Here is a 16,226-nt window from a genome sequence, read left to right on the forward strand (position 1 = left end):
GGTACAGGCCTCTGGTCGGTCAAGCGATACATACACGGACGCTTCACCGGGTCTAAGCTTTGGAATTTGTGAAAATAATGCATTTGGAAATATCTTCTAAGCTGGTGTATGTTACAAAAGCCCAGGGCAAAACGAGTGTATGGTTGAGACTGTTACATCCCAGCACAATTTACACTCCAAGCGTTTTTTCTCTGGATTTTATTTATGAGTGATCCTTTTTTACGCTGCATGCAGCTGATGGCATAGCTATACACGTAAGATAAAGCTGATGTCACTTCTCTCTTTTTACATAGGCCAGTGCATCATTACAGTTACCTGCTGTTGATAAAGTGTAGCAGTGAGCTGTTGCAGCCTTTAGTGCTTGAATTTACACTGTAACAGTGCTGTCATGTTGTACTCCTGAGTATGGCCTGTTATCATAAAAATATACTTTTGCACTGCTTTACAGCGAGAATGCTGTTAGAGGACAAACCACCACATCATGAGGGGCTCCTCTTTTCAAATTGAGCTTTCCAAAGTTCATGAAGAGAGAGTGCAGAGCCAAACCAGTGAAGACTGAGGCTACATTAGTGTTAACATTTATATTGTACATGTCACACAATAAATAAACCAAAAACTACACACTTAACCACAGAATTCAAAGTGCAAAATGTCACTATATTACCAGTTGTTGAATAATCCAATAAATGGTACTACTGATTCATGTTTTCTGTGTGTCTGCACAGGGTATATTGATGATTTGATGGACATGCACGTGATGGGATGACTACACAAATCTTCTGGCCAAGGAAGCTTCAGCACCAGCTCACAAAACTCATATAGGCTAGATATCTGTAACAACTGAGAAAAAGAAAACATTATGTTAGTCAAAAGGTTCTCTAATGTCAACATCTGTATTCACATTTTTCTAAAATGTATTCAGTGATTCCTTCACTTGTACTGTATTTCCATGTACAAATATTCATGACTGCAGTCAATAAATATTTATTGTATACCTATAAAATGTTTCATGTGAATAAATGTGTAATATACAGTATTCGCTAAAAACTTGGCTATATGTTCAAGAAAAGATATGACTGACTTTATTTAGTTTATTATGACGTATGAACATTGAAGTTGGTTAAGATGAAACTCACTGCTCTGTCCCCCATAGCTGTAAAGGACCGTAGTCAATCCTGTAAGTGTTGTATGCACATTTAGGCAAACAGGTTCGAAACCTGTTTGCCTAACCTTCGAAGATATTATTGACTTAATATCTTGCATGCAAGATACCAAGTAAAAAAGCATCAAAAACTACCACCCAACACTTGTTGTCTCTTTAGAAATGCAATGATCAGAATGTCTGAATAATCAAATGTTAATGAGAAAATAATACATCCTGGATCCTTTAATTAAAAACACTTCAGATTAATAATTTTCTTTTCCTAAATTAATCCCCGATGCTTTTTTTTTTCTTCCTGGAGCCCCTGGGAGCAGATCACAGTCTAATCAACACAGATGTTTAAAAGAATCAGTCTCAGAAATGCTCCAACATCCTCCTGCTTGGCATTACAGAGATGTGAGTCACTCCACTGAAGGAATCCAGTGAGGGATGAAAGTGGAATTAGTGCCAGTTAATTCGTCTTGACAGTTGGAAATGTTAAATCCTGCAGGGGGCTCAGCTTAGCGCACTCGCTCTCTGCGTAAGTAGGTTAAATACAAACCAGTGTGATCAATCTGCAGACACTAAATAAATCCACTCAGCCAAGCCAAACACCGGCGAAACTTGTGAGGTGGAAACTGAAGCAAACTGAAGGAGAGAAACAACCTATAGTACCACAGAGGAGCCCTGAAGAAAGGCACTAAACCACCAGCTTCCCAGAGGCAACCAGTGGAGGTAAAGATGGTTTACTAATTACAACAAAGGAGCCAGTACCCAGGAACCACTGATCCCAAGGAACCTCTGACCGCCAGGGGCTCTGACTGCCTGGAGCCTCTGATCACCAGTAGCCTCTGACCCCCAAGAACCTCTGACCCACAGGAGCCTCTGACCACCAGGTACTCTGATCACCACGAACCCTCTGACTGTCGGGAGCCTCTGAATGCCAGGAGCCTCTTAATGGCCAGGAGGTTCTGACCACCAGAGGCCTTTGACTGCCAGAGGCCTTTGACTGCCAGGGGCCTCTGACCACAAGGAGTGTTCAGTGTACAGTGAAAGAAACAGGAAGAAGTTAAGACTGAGGAAAAAGAAGAGAAGAAAAAATTCAGATGCCAAAAAAGGATTTAATAAATGAATAACAGAAATAAGAAGGAAGACTGGGCAAATGAGTGGATAAAATATAAAACATGGAGGAAATGAGTAAAAGGTTTGAAGACAGAAGGGAAGAAGAAAGGGCAAGGGCAAACGCGCCGCAAACGGCAAAACGCTGCAAACACAGGAATGATGCAAAGCCAAAAACACACAAACACATAAAACACATAAAACAAATGCAACAGAAAAACGCTGCAAGAGAAAAATGCTGCAATCATAGAAACGAAGCAGAAGCAAAAACTTACAAACACACAAAACAAATGCGAAAGAAAAATGCTGCAAATATCAAAACACACACAACTCCAAAACAACTGCAAGAGACACTGCAAAGACGCTGCAAATTCACTCCACACAACGGAAGTGCACCAGGCCACTAGGGGGACTCGACCTGAGGGATGGGCCGGTCCTGTAGGACCAGACCATAGACATATAAAGAGTAGACGCCGCATCGACCGCTACTGCCTATCAGGGCTGACGAGCTGTGGGGCCGCCGTCTTGGACCAGTCACCTGCTCCACTCAGTGCTGTTTGGCAGGCGCAAAGAAGAGTCAGCGCATTTATTTATTTTGAGTAAACAATGTTTCTGTTCCAAAATTCTGATGCTAACTTATCACTATGATGCAGGTTATTGAATTATTAACATTATTTGCAATACTTCATAACAATCACTAAACCAGATGATTTTTACTTCACTGTTCTGGAATCTGATTTATCAACATTCATTAAAACACATATTTTCATGTTATATAATACATAGTTTATTGATCATATACTGGCGCAGCAGGTAGTGCACGTACCTCACAGCAAGGTTACCGGTTCGATGCCGGGCGGGGCCTTTCCGTGCGAAGTTTGCATGTTCTTCCCGTGCATGCATGGGTTCTCTCCGGGTACTCCAGCTTCTGGAACATGCTCATTAGGTCAATTGGTGACTCTAAAATCGCTCCTAGGTATGAGTGTGGGTGTGAATGGTTGTTTGTCTTGTATGCTGCCCTGCGATCGACTGGCGACCGGTCCAGGGTGTACCCCGCCTCTCGCCTGTTGACAGCTGGGATAGGCTCCAGTCCCCTTGCAACCCCGAAAGGGATAGGCGGTATAGAAAATGGATGGATGGATGGATGGATGATCATATACTGTGGAATAATCAGCTGTTAACTGTTACAATAATAAGCTTCTGTCACAGAAAGCTGGTCTGTATATAATTGTGTAACTAACCAGAAAAGTCTCCACTGTGACTCTATGTTGGATGAAGTAACATTGTATTAACACACAAATTTCAACGTCCATGAACACCATCTGTTATATATGATATGGTCATAAATAGATAATAAAACACAAATACCATCACATTATGACCAGTCACCATTGCTGAATTCTGTTGTTTTGTCAAAACAAAGAATGCAGAATTCTTTATTTCCACCCAACCGGGTACAACTGGGTTTTATTTATTCAACTTAGCCACACGTTCCCATTATATATATTTTGCCTCTCTCTTGGGGTAGCCAAAAAACAAGTCCATGTGGCAAAAAAAACAATACAGGAGGGGAGATCTACTAAAACATTTACCTGAACAGTAGTTCCTATTGTTAAAACCACACCTAGTATAACAGTGGAATGATCAGGAGATCCCAGAGCTTTGCAGGAAAACTGATCTAATTAGCACCATTATGTAAATATGAGTTGATGTTTGTCAGACTGCTGTAGAACAAAGTCCCTAATGATTTCCAGTTCTGTCAGTCCTTCAAACTGTATGTTAGATTCTAAAACTGCTAAGATATTTGACAAAAACAGACACAAGGTGATCACAGCAGCAGATGTCAAGCTGCACAATTCTACACAATTTTCAAAATGTGACTATTATCTTGCTAATTCGACAAAACTTCTACAAAACGTTCTTTTCTCCAATGATGCACATCCATTCATACAAACGCAAACATCTCAAAATGAACGCTCTCCTGTTTCATTTGCAGTCAAAGCAATGATCCACATATTTTGAGGTGAAATCTCCCACTAACACATTATGCACTCATTTGTTTAAATAAGAATACTAAATTAGATTAGATTCAACTTTATTGTCATGGCATGCATTAAATTCTAGAACAATAAAATGCAGTTTATCCTGATGCAAATGTCTATGGGTATATGCAAATATGCATTTACAGAATAGGTAACTGTACATGCAGAATATACAGGACAAATAGGACAGTGGGCTAGTATGACAGAAGGGGTGTGACTGAATATGTACAAGAAGAACAGAGAGAAATACACAAATTCAGTGAATGAATGTGGAGAATGAACAGTAAACTTTATACAGGGCCAAACCCACAGTTAGTATGGTAGAGGGGATGTCTAACAAAAAAATTATAGTGTAGATTTTGTGCAGTGGAATCAGTCAGTCAGATACATATGTAGCAGTATAAGAAACAAGCAATTATGAAGTGTACAGTGTAGAAAAAACATGTCTGTGTTGGAGTTGAATATGGATTAAATATGAGTTAAATATAGATTAATATACATACATCTATACACATTACATTAACACAAATGTAGGATTAGAATTTTTGTGCATTGCACACATTTTCTATATCGTGAACATTTGCATGTTCCTTGGTCAATATTTTGCACAGTACATACACTTAGATTTAAACATTATAAAGCATATCAATGATTCTTTTTTTGATTCTTTTGCAAGTTCATGTTTTTCTTTTCTCCTATTACGTTTATTCTGCATTAGTAGTCCATCACACCAGAATACATCTGAGTCTGATATCTGCAACGAGTAAGTCTTTAGTATGTTTTTCTGCTACTTAAAAATGTATGCTACTTGAAAAAAATGTTTCCTGATGCAGTTTTGATGTAACAAGGTAGTACCTGTTCAGAAGATGCCAAATATTACGTCTTGATCATCATCAGCTAATTAAAACGTTATTTAAAGGTCCAGTGTATAGGGTTTAGGGGCGTTTATTGGTAGAAATGTAATATTATGTTCATACTAAATATTTGTGTACAATCACTTGAAAGTAAGAATGTGTTTTCTTTACCTTAGCATGAGCTTTATATCTCGGGCAGCTGCGGCTAAGCAGGTAGATTGGGTCGTCAACTAATCAGGTCAGTGGGTGGATCGAAGTGTTGTTGGGCAAGAAACTGAATGACTCCCAATGGCTGTGCCATTGTAAGGTGCTTTGAGTGGTCGATAGACTAGACAACTGCAATGTAAATTCAATCCATCTACCATTTACGGAGGCAAATAGACATGCACCTCCATATTTCTAAAGTAACCCAGAATGGACAAACCAAACAATGGCTTTCAAGAGCATCTCCAGCATTTTTTGCAGGCATTGTATGAAAGGGTGAGACAAGGGGTGTTCAGTTGGTTGCAATCTGCAACCTTACTAATAGATGCCACTATCCTACACACTGGATCTTTAGGGTTTGAAATGTACTAGTTTGTACAGCATGTCATCCAAACAAATCTGAATAATGTCTACATAGGTGTTCTGAAAGTCCACACTGGAAGGCAGAGTGAAGAGTCATAGTGAGGGGGAAGGCGCAACCATTACTCAAATCAGCGCTCAACACTCTCAGACAGTCTATCCGCATGGTGTTGGACTCACTCAAAACACTCACTCCTCACAAAAGGTAACAGAAGTGAGTTCCGTGAAGAAGAATAAAAAAGAAAGCTTGAGTGAAAAGTTCAAAGTTTATCAGGTATAGTTTCTAATAGTACCTCCAAAGGTACGTATCCTTCAGCTGCATTTAATAGTTCAAACAATCTCATCATGTGACTTTAATGTGTTGTTACGTGTTTCAGTTGATGTCAGTGTGGGCTGGCTTGAGCTTCATGTTAAATAAACTTCTTAACGTTCATCTTACGACCTGCTCAGCTGGGACTGGAAGCATGGTTGGTCAGTCAGACGGACGGATGTTGGAGGAAAGGGCCCTGCAGCTGCTCTGCTGCATGAAATTAAAGAGAAAAACATGGTGAGGAAATTTATGCTGCTGCCTCTTTGTGTTCACGCTGTGAGAGAGCAAGCTGAGCGTAAACTGATCAGATCTGATCAGAGCCACGCTTAGGACAAGGCCAGCGGTGCAGGGCTGATTCTGAGTGTGTGTGCGTATGTGTGTGGTGGGGTGGGGGGGTGCTGCACGTTCACGGAGCCATAAACTAATTTCTTCCAGAGTCGTGGTTGCAGCCCGTCTAAAAATACTAACGCCTCACATGTTGTTTTATCTTCAAACTCGAGATCAGGATCAGAATCAGCAGCAGCTTTCAGTTCTTTATGGGAGCTGTCCTACATTTAGAGTTTTGGTTTAAAAAAAACAACTTTGTTTTCTATAAGCTATCTAATTTCCATGTTTTTTTAGTATAGGGTATGAAAATCAGAAATTATCAAACTGTTTTCACTCTTCACCTCTTTCTAGAGGTCAAAGGTCATCACAGAGCTGCTTGGCCCACAGGCAAGGTTGAAGATGATATTTAGAGAAAAACTTCGGGCCAAAAGCCATTAAATAACTGTTAGTAGCTGTTCATCATTATTAATGAGGTCAAATCAACAAAATCATGAAAAAACATAAATAAAAAATCAGAAAGAAGCAGAAATGAGAGAGCTGAGACAGAGATACAACTGACACCAGAAATACATTTTAAGTGACCGGACCACTGATTTTATACTTCACACATGAACTCCAAACCATTGAGATCCTCAGGTCATTTCTGTTATCAAGCAGCCATCTACCATTAACTTTTTTCTGTGTCTCTCCAATAAGAAGGGTATATTCTCACAGGACAACAGTACACAATGGTGAGTGCACTATATGGGTAATTATTTTGGATGGAGCCTGGGGGTAGCAAAAGTAGGCTGATGAAGCAGTAACATTCATTGAAATGGTAAAAGGATTACATTTACAGTAAATAGCATTTTTTTAGTCAACTGACCACTCAAGGCACTTTACAACACATGTCATGTTCACCCATTCACACACCAATGGCAGGCACGGCCATCAGGAGCAAATTGGTGTTAAGTATCATGCCCATGGAAACTTCGACATGCAGACTGGAAGAGCTGGGGATCAAATCACCAACCCAATTAGTGGACAATCTGCTCTACGACCTGGGCCACAGCTGCCCTAAAGCTGAGTGTGATAGGCAGACACACCTGTCAGTCTGAACAAACACACCCCACTTTAAGCTTTAATGCCCCCAGGACACCAAGAGAAACAGACGCTTGAGCCCTGACCAATCAGTAGCCTCAGGTGAGAAACATTACTTCCTGCAAACTGTCTGCAGTTTGTGTAGTTTGTCTTGTCGCAGATTAATGTTCCTGAATTAAATCTGACAAATCCCAAACGAATGACTGACTGATACAAATGTGTGTGTGTGTGTGTGTGTGTGTGTGTGTGTGTGTGTGTGTGTGTGTGTGTGTGTGTGTGTGTGTGTGTGTGTCACCCTAAGCCTTGTGGCTAATAATAATCTGAAGGTACAGACAGTGTGACAAATCAACACTGAATATGTATGTCAACATCAACAAGAACACACACACACACACACACACACACACAAATATGAATTATTCATTATTTTTGTTAACATATATTTACATGAATCCCAAAACTTAGATTTGTACGGAGCCCTGGACCTGACATGGAGAAAAAATAAATAAATTCGTGCGAACTAAATACTAATTCGTGGGAACGAAATAATTAATTTGTGCAAACGAAATAATTAATTTGTGCGAACGAAATACTAATTCATTCCCACGAATTAATCACAGGGTTATGCTGCTGCCGATTGCACGTGGCACAATGCTTATTGTCAACAAAGTGGCAACACACAGCCACACACGCAAGCACAGTCTTTGATATGTCATCAGATACGGTGGGACAATCAATAAAGATAATTTAATGTAGTAAATAGTGTTTGTTGTGGTTATTTTGCACAGAAATGCGCCTGACATCTTCTTTGAAGTCTGTGTGTGTGGGCGTGTTTACACATGGCTGCTGACGCTGCTGACAGACAGGAGTGAGGGATCAGACGAGAGTCACAGAGTTGCACAGCTGATCTTAGCTTTTATATAACTGTGTCTCTGGTGAAATTTATAACTTAAACTACAGCATTGGATCCTACGATTTGGTGCCATGTGTTGTATACCACATTGTAGAGGAGATCGTCCTGTTTACTTTGATATGCATATGGCCGACCTCCGCTGTACAGAGACCTATTTAACACGAACTCAAACATGAGCATAATTTTAACCGCACTTCGCGTGTTTCGGTCCCATTGAGTTAAAAATGATGTTATGGTCAGTGCAGCGTGCATCCACTTGTTCCAAAACTACACACACAGCTGTTCATCGCCGGATCTGCAGACCATTTCTGTACGGATTGGTGGAGTCTAATGATCCGTTTGGAGCAGAGTCCCATTTTGTCACCTCCGGGTTGATTGTGATGAGACACCGGTGTGCCGCTGCGCTCTTGGAGAGCGCGGTGAAGCGGGTGGATGCGCGGAGCGCACAGCAGATAGCCTACTTCAGATATCCAAATCTGCCTGGGAGGTAGATTGAAGTAGAAGGAGACTTGTAGGCCTATGCACAGCGCGCAGGTCAGCCAAATTACCACTTCACTGACTGTATTGTGAGGAGCACGTCTCAAGGGAGAGCCCAGTAGCATAACTGGTAAGGTTTAGGAAAAGATGGATTTAGTAACAGGTTTTCTGACACATTGTTAAGGTTGTCAGATGATTACACTTTGTTTAGCTTTAGGTACTAAAAATGAAGCTCTAGTGGAAGTTCAGTCAGGAAGACTATTCTTTGCCTACTTAGGCCTGTAGCTTACTTCTCACACCATCCTGCATTCACTTCTCTCATGCATGCTCATTCATAATTTCTTTGCCATCATTGTCTGGGGCTGTCAATTAGTATAATAGATATTGTCATCAGCTGGTCACATCTATCTCTGGTGCTGAGCAACACACCTTCACCGGTGGCCTATCATCTTGCCGCTGTCTTTTTAAATATGATTCTCTCTCTGCCTTAATTCTGACATGCTGCTGTAATGCGAACCCTTCCACCTCTCCATCACAGCCCAGTATTTGCAGATATTCAGCTTCATATTCATTATTTTATCATCTTCATCCACCTCATCAGTCACCAGAATCATCAGCCACCACCACCCCTTGATGCCCCTCGATTACAAAATTTCCCTGTAGAGTCTAAGCACCAAAGACTTTCTGATAAGACTTATCACATATCATCTCTCATAACAAACAATTGTCTTTACTTCATTCACTTGTCTCTCCCGATTGAAGTGCATGGGTTTTGTTTAGGTTAGATTTAGGAAAAGATTGTTTTCTTTACAATAAGAATATTCCTCATAGCATTAAGCAACTTCAACTTGATGGCAGATGGCTTAATCACATTCAGTAAGTTGAAGGAAGGTTCAAGTCTGCTATGGATTTCACTGTCCCGGTGAGGGGATTTGGGATGCAGTACCTTGGTGCGCCTTTACATACTGTGTACCTCAAATCTGGTTATGGGTCCAATGATTGTAGGGGCTTGCTCATGTTTCTCAACTGAGGGCATGGACTTTATTTTAGGGAACATTTTAGCTTGAGGTAAAGCTTGAGGTAACTGCTGTTTCTGTGTTAACAGAGTATCCAGATACACTGCCTTAGAAATATCCTGAGGTGTTTTCTGCCTATGCTGTGTGCTTTTGTAGCTCTGTCAAAAGCAGTGCTGTAGGGGACGTTGCAAAACTCTGAAATATTAGCTATACTTGATAGTCGTGTGGCTCAATTGCCTGATGGTCAGCATGCAGACATTGTGGAGATGATTTTGTCACATAAACTGCTGTTTTCTGATGTACCCTCATGTACAACTGTCTTGCAGCACAATATAGATGTAGGTGATTCCCCACCAATTAAACAACATGCATATCATGTTAATCCTAATAAGCATCATCATTTGAGAAGGGAAGTTGAATACTTGCTTGAGCATGGGATTGCTGAGCCCAGTTTGAGCTTGTGGAGTTCTCCCTGCCTGTTGGTTGACGAGTCTGGTAAGTTTGACTGGTTTTGGTAATGATTTTAGAAAAGTGAACGGCATGACAAAACCTGGCTGTTATCCTGGACTGTGTGGATCCGGATGGTAGCGCTTCATATGTAACTGAGCCTTGACTTGCCTAAGTGTTACTGGCAGATTCTGCTAACTGCTGAGGAGGTTTCAGTTCTTGTGACGCCTGATGATTTTTTTCATTGTACAGTGATGGCCTTTGGGATGCGCAGTGCACCCACTACATTTCAAAGGCTGGTTAATATTGTAGTGTCTGGTCTCTCTGGGTGTGAATGTGTATTTAGATGAACTGGTAATATACTCTGACTCTTGGTAAACTCACATCCAGCAGATAAGGGAGGTGTTTTACCAGTTAAGCAAAGCTAACGCTAACAGGCCAACATCACATTACATTACATTTCAAACTAGTAATAGTAAGCAAGACAAGTGGCTCGTTATCAAGCCACTGCAGAGCTTGATGACGAGCTGATCATTTGAATCAGCTGCATAGCTGCAACTGAAGCTACATATCGTCGCTGTCCGATAAAAAACATGTACCTCCACTTTTAACGATTTTGACTTTCCATTGGCTAATGAATATTCACATTCTCCCCCAGCAACAGGTAGCATTGGGGATCCAAGTGACCAATGGAAAGACGTTTTATTACATCATATATTTAACACGTATCTCCACTGGGTGTCAGAAGTGTCCATCAATGCGTGTATCTCCCGCCTCTGGCGTTGCCTGTATATCAGATGATTTGTCATGTCCGTAAACACAGACTGTATACCGTCAGTACTTGGCAGACTTATTATAGCATCTAACGCTAGGCTAATGTTGTCCTTGCATCGAGCGATGCCGTTCAAAAACTTTTTATAACCATGACAGTGTTGTTTACGTTAGATTACTGACCGAGATGTATTCATTGACGTCTGATGTGTCTGTTATGTGTACTGTTTTCTCCTTTTCAGGCTAGACATGTCTCTCACGTTAGAGGAGCTATGTGCAATAGCAAAAGTAAAATACAGTAGAGCAGTTGAGGCAGAGAGGAGGGTCAGCAGCAGTGAAGCGATAGACGATAAACTCTGTGATTTCCTTGAACCGAGTCAGACTGATGCATGTGCGTTAATTAGATGACTCTTCGCCTATATGGACTAATCTGATTTCAACACAAAATACCAAAAAAATCTTAGATTAGGGTAATGTGCTATGTGGAAATGTAGGATAGCCTGCTATCAATAGTTTACGGATTTAGTGGGACATGAACGGGAGACTCGAGGCTCGTAAATGACCGGACATCATTGGAACGCATTATTTGAAAAACACGTATGTCCAATTTCAAGGACTGCCTTTTTTCACCTACGTAATATCGCAAAAATCAGGCATATTTTGTCTCAAAATGATGCAGAAAAACTAGTCCATGCATTCGTAACTTCCAGGCTGGATTATTGCAATTCCTTACTATCAGGCTGCCAAAATTCGTTGCTGAATATTCTCCAGTTGCTCCAGAACGCTGCAGCACGTGTTCTGACAAAAACCAGGAAGCCAGATCATATTTCTCCAATACTCGCCACTTTGCACTGGCTCCCTGTAAAGTTTAGAATAGAATTTAAAATTCTCCTCCTTACTTACAAAGGCATAAATGGCCAGGCACCTTCTTATCTTAAAGAGCTCATAGTACCTTATTGCCCTACTCGAACACTGCGTTCCCAGAATGCAGGTCTACTTATGGTTCCTAAAGTCTCAAAAAGCAGAACAGGAGTCAGAGCATTTAGCTATCAAGCTCCTCTCCTGTGGAACCATCTTCCAGTCTTTGTCCAGGAGGCAGACACTGTCTCTACATTTAAGAGTAGGCTTAAAACTTTCCTTTTGATAAAGCTTATAGTTAGGGCTGGCTCAGGCTTGTCCTGGACCAGACCCTAGTTATGCTGCTATAGGATTAGACTGTCGGGGGACATCCAAAGATACACCGAGCTCCTCTGTCCTTCTGTCCCTCTCCATCCGCACGCTCTCATGTCCTACCACGGCGTGTTACTAACTTAGCTCCTTCCCCGGAGTCTCTGTGCTTTGTCGTCTTGCAGGTTCCCATGGACAGTGGCTGAATCTGGATTGTGGATTTCAGCTGCGTCTCCTGCCTTGGCCCTGCCTGACATCCACTGCAACTGCTGTTATTACATCCACTGTCACTGTTACTGTGATTGCATGTCCGTCTCTCTGTCTCTGTCTCTGTCTCTGTCTCTCTCTCTCTCTCTCTCTCTCTCACTGCATTTCTGTCTGTCTGTCTGTCTGTCTGTCTGTCTGTCTGTCTGTCTGTCTGTCTGTCTGTCTGTCTGTCTCACTCTCCCTCTCTTGCTCTTCCTCTCTCACCCAACCGGTCGAGGCAGATGGCCGCCCACCCAGAGTCTGGTTCTGCTCGAGGTTTCTGCCTGTTAAAAGGAAGTTTTTCCTCGCCACTGTCGCCGAGTGCTTGCTCATGGGGGAATTGTTGGTTTCTTTGTAGATAAAAGAGCTTGGTCTGTACCAGCTCTATATGGAAAGTGTCCTGAGACAACTTCTGTTGTGATTTGGCGCTATACAAATAAAATTGAATTGAATTGAATTGAATTCAATGTCACTCACAACAACGCACGTAAATCCGATTAAAATACTAAACGGGTTGCTAATCACCGTGTAACTATAGGTTTTCATTTCGAGTCCTAAGTGTGTCTAATTACTGTGTTTTGGGTTTAATTTGTAAGTTAATTGACGAGTAAAACACTTCTTTCATGCTCCTGAAAAAAACGAGTTTTGGAGATACATGCTTTTTATTGGACAGCGACGATATGTGTGTTTGTGTGTGTGGGAGAGGAGTGCTCAAAGAAGTACTGAGGCTCAGAGGTTGCCATAGCAACTTGAGCTGGTTGCCATTGACGATAGGGCCCCCCCAGGCAGATAGACAGGGGCAGACAGAAACGTGGAGAATAACAGCCATTTTCTGCCTCTGCACTGGTCTGACATTTGGGCTTATGCTGACAAAATGGTAGTTCCTATCAGAAAAAAAACACAGACCGTCATCGCTGTTAGGACCTGAACAATTGGTGTGATTTCGTTGTTCTCTACAGAAAATATTTTAGAGACACTTGTGAGTTTAAAACAGGGGTCTGTTCTGCTTCTCTCAGAAAATCTTTGTATTGGAGTTAATGAGGAGCAGAGACGGACGTGGCCGCACTTAGAGGCTGATAATTCAAATTCTGTAAGTCTCTCTGATTTTTTGAGCACATTGTGAGAGACAGAACAAATTTGTCTACAAACTTGGAAAAAAATCATGCGTGTAGAGTGTAAATTGTGGCTGGGAGGAGTGTGGATCTGACTGATGACATCACCCACTCTGACACAAACGTTCCGTGCCATACACACCCATTATAATCTGAATTTGGCCTCAGCGCACCCCTCAAACAAACACTTCTCACGCAAACAACAAAACTCCTATTGCCAAAATTTCTTCACCATCAAAGCTACAAAGCTTTGCTGTACACGCTGATCACTTTATTTTTTTGCTGGGGTCAAAAATGTGGATTTTAGAGTGAGTTAAAAAATGGGTGGCTTCTGTCTCTCCTGTTTTTGATTTGTATTGGACCCTATGGTCCAGGTCAGAGTTACATAGCTGTAGGGGCTAGTGCGATTGCCCGGTGCCCTAATGATTGTAGAATGTACACAACTATCAGAAAGATGAACATTTATCGAAGAGATGTGAAACGCCTAAATGACGACTTTACAAAACTACATTCACTGGCGTTTTTTGTTGTATTATTTCACTGCAAATGTATCTCAAGTTGGAGCTAATTCTCCCAGTACGGGAGGTTAAGAATGATAAACTTAATATCCTAAATAGTCCACTGTTAAATCATGCTTAATTAAATGAAGTGCTGGCACAGGATGATAGCTTCTCTCTCTCAGTACTCTCTTCCTCTCTCAGTCATGCCAATGATGCCATTGTGCCTCCTTATTTTCTAAAGTCATTTTTTTCCAGTTCTCAGGGCAGTGCAGCATTATGTTCAGACACAGAGCTTGTGAACTTGAGGAGAACATGTGAGGACTTGGCCGCAATTGGCAAAATCAGTGCTTTATGTGTTTATGAGCACTGGCCTTATAATGCTGGTTATTTACAATGTGTGTACAAGTTATTTAATATCTATTTAGGTTTTTATTCCGGGTTTTATTGTCCCTTATGTTTATATTTAAAAAATTGCAATATTTCTAATATTTTTCTATTTATATTTTATAGATTCTACTAATATGAACATATGAAATAAAACAAAATAGATTTTGCACATTTTTCACTGTCCGATTTATACTAGTCATGCCATGATCATGGGTTTTGTGTCTGTCTTTTTTTTGTCACAGATACTGATTGCCAATCACCTATGAACAATATCAGTTGATATATAGCCAAAACCGATCATTTTTGTTTCGCTGTAGTAGCTGGTATAGCAGCACAGGTCAGTTCAACTGCTTTTCTGTTCATTGGGATCTCCACCAGGTGGAAGTATAACTAAAGGCTATACTCATCCAATATGTCATGAAAATGCGCTTTAGTCATGATTGGATCTTCAAACGCTTTAAAATTTCTCAATGAAGTTGAAATGCATAATGTGAACAACAAAGATTCTATTTCCTCACGACCTCACCTGGAGACTGGTAAAGCATCACTGCACTGCATTCCGGCAGAACCACTCCTAAGATCTTTTTACTCTGTCAACAACATGCTTTTACTTAGTCTGTTCAATGGCAACCTTAAAAATGAATGATCAAAAATGAAGCTAACATGGAAACGTGGAAACTGCAGTTCCTCAAATGACCACTTGAGGCTGGCTCCAAGAGTGAGTCAATCCTCATAGACCCCCCACATTAAAATGGCTGTCTTAACAGTAGAAATAAACATCTTTACAGCCTTCCACACACACACAAAAAAGGGTTTGGTCTCTATAACCTATTTCACCGGTCATTACAAGTGTACGTGGGCTGAATTTTTATATAACCCACTTGCTTAAATTATAGTAAGGCTTCAGGTTTTGCATGATTATGGTCATGGCTACTTTGAGTGACAGGTAGCTGCTCGGCCAAGCTTAATTCAGCCCACCTCAGCTCCACCTGCGCTCCAGCTCTTCTGTCATTTTTGGATTAGCTGGGAGTTTGGTGGAGTCAGGCACAGTGAAGGTGGCAACGGCCAACCTATGCGTGACAGAGACTACATCCATGCTTTCTACAGTCTATGGTTCAATCCACAGAGCAGTACAAAGAATGGCCAAGGAGCAATACAGCAAGTAGTCTACACTACATCTAGAAATATGCTACATAATCTCTCTCAGTCAGTGTGAGGATGTGCACTGTGTGGAGGACAGGACACCAGGAAGTCAGTTGTAGTGAGGTATTAACAGACCAGGTATTAAACAGATTACCTATGAGGTAAAACACATGTGTGAAAGCTGAGTAATTCTAGACCACAAATTATGGTAAAATACTATACTAGTGCAAAAATGATGTAATTCTAGAGGATAATTTACATTAAAAAAAGCACAAATTACATTATTCTACATCAGAAATTACATAATTCTACAGCATAAATTATTCAATTCTAGAGCATAAATTATACAATCACTTACAATTTATGGAACTGTAGAGCATGAATTAAATGACTGTAGAGTTAACAATTAGGACGTTCTAGAGCCAGAATTTTAGTGGAATTGTAAATACATACTGAAATTCAGAGCCATACAGAGTTTGAATTAATAACATTTCTAGTATTTCATTCTTTAAAAAAATATATTTTGTAGAATTTTAGATGTAATTCATATTATTTATCACCTATCATCATATTGTGTAGCATGACATCTGGTTTTGGTATCCTGAGGCTT

Source organism: Chaetodon trifascialis, chromosome 20 (assembly GCF_039877785.1).
Source record: "Chaetodon trifascialis isolate fChaTrf1 chromosome 20, fChaTrf1.hap1, whole genome shotgun sequence".
NCBI lineage: Eukaryota > Metazoa > Chordata > Actinopteri > Chaetodontiformes > Chaetodontidae > Chaetodon > Chaetodon trifascialis.